Raw genomic sequence first — 1,741 nt, forward strand, 5'->3', positions numbered from 1 at the left:
TGGCAGTTAGAGGATTGATTAGACTTAGGTTCATTTTTTCACCCCCTGGCAAGATGACTTCATAGGTGGTACTATTTTTTTCTGTCAGGAGACATGTAATGTCTAGCTGCTTCTCTTTGTGATAACTGCGGTGGTTGATTCTCAATGCTTACATCCATGAATTCATTAAAGATTGCAAAATGATGATATTCTGTCACTCCTCCTTCATGTGTTAGGTGGACTACTTCAATAAAGCATTATTTTTAATAGTAAATATCTAGAAATTACTTACATATCTATTATCAGGTAGCGGTAAAATGGTAGGATCCCTTTTGGTATAAATAAAAAAGGATATGTGTGTTTCAGTATGTATGGACTGGTATTAAAATAATTTTCTGGAATTTCACATAACGAAAAGAATAATAGTAGCTACTCCTAAGGAGAAGAATTTGGTTGGCCGAGAGGGTAGCTTTTACTTTTTCCTTTATATCTTTCCATACTGTTTAAATTTATGATCAATGTGCACTTAAAAAATATTGTCTGCAGAGGTTATGTGGGTAGTGTGATTATTGGCTATTTTAAAAAAAAACCCTTAGTGCTATGAGAATATTTTCAGTGAAAATAATGTATTTCAAAATACCTGTGCTGGTGCCTGGCACCTAGTAGACTGTCAATACATTTTAGTTAATTCTGAAAAACAGTTTAAAAGAATCTTCAACAATGCAAACAGCAATCAACTTTAACAGCAACAACTACAACAAAAACTCCAAAAGTACCTGGGGGCATATGGGTTTATAGGTCTAGGATTGGGACTCTACTTTTCCCAATCCTGTCAGAAAAAAAATCACCCTTAAGTTGTGAATATCTACCACGTAGGCGGCATTCTCCGGAGTGACTTTCCTGACTTGTCAACTTCACTAATGAGGCCTCAGGCACAGACTGGGTCATTAGACAGGCCAGGGAAGCCAGTCAGGCTCTTTAAGGAGGGCTGGGTCAGGGAGGGATGTGAAACCAGGTAGAGATAAGAGTTGGTAGAACTGGCCCAGGGGCGTTGGTGTAGGTTCTTGAGCAAGTCAAGAGCAAAATTTTGGGAAAGTTATTCTGACCTTTATATCTTTATTCTGACTGAGATGTGCAAGACAGATTGAGGAGGAAGAATACAGGAAACTGGAAACCAGTGGGGAGGCCATTCAAACCTGTAAAGAGGTCTTAGACAAGCATAGAGACAGCAGGAAGAGAGAAGATAAAAGCCATGTTTTTGAATGAATGAAGGAGGCAAAAGCACTATACTAGTTTTCTGTTGATGTGTAACAAATTCCCACAAATTAAGTGGCTTAGGATAATACTAATTTATTATGTCTCAGTTTCTGTAGGTCTGGGCATGGCATAGTTGGAGTCTTTAGAGTCTCACAAGGCTGAAATCAAGGTGTCAACCAGGTTTCATTCTTATCTGAAGCCTGGGGTTTTCTTCCAAACTCATACTGGTTGTTGGCAGAATTCAGTGCCTTGGGATTGTTAGAGTTGAGGTCCTCAGCTACAGCATGGATGTTTGCTTCTAAAGGCCAGCACAAGAGCATCTCTGTTGCTTCAATTATCTGATTCAGGGAGCTGGACCCTTTAAAAGAGCTTTTATAGAGCTTACCTGATTAAGTGAGAGCCTCCCTTTTTGTTAACTCAAAGTCAACTGATTAAGGGCCTTAATTGTAAAATCCCTTCACCTTTGTCATATTTGCTCAATTAAAAGTAAGTCGTAGGCCGGGTG

The sequence above is a fragment of the Propithecus coquereli genome, unplaced genomic scaffold (assembly GCF_000956105.1).
Source record: "Propithecus coquereli isolate 6110/MARCELLA unplaced genomic scaffold, Pcoq_1.0 Scaffold59, whole genome shotgun sequence".
Lineage (NCBI taxonomy): Eukaryota > Metazoa > Chordata > Mammalia > Primates > Indriidae > Propithecus > Propithecus coquereli.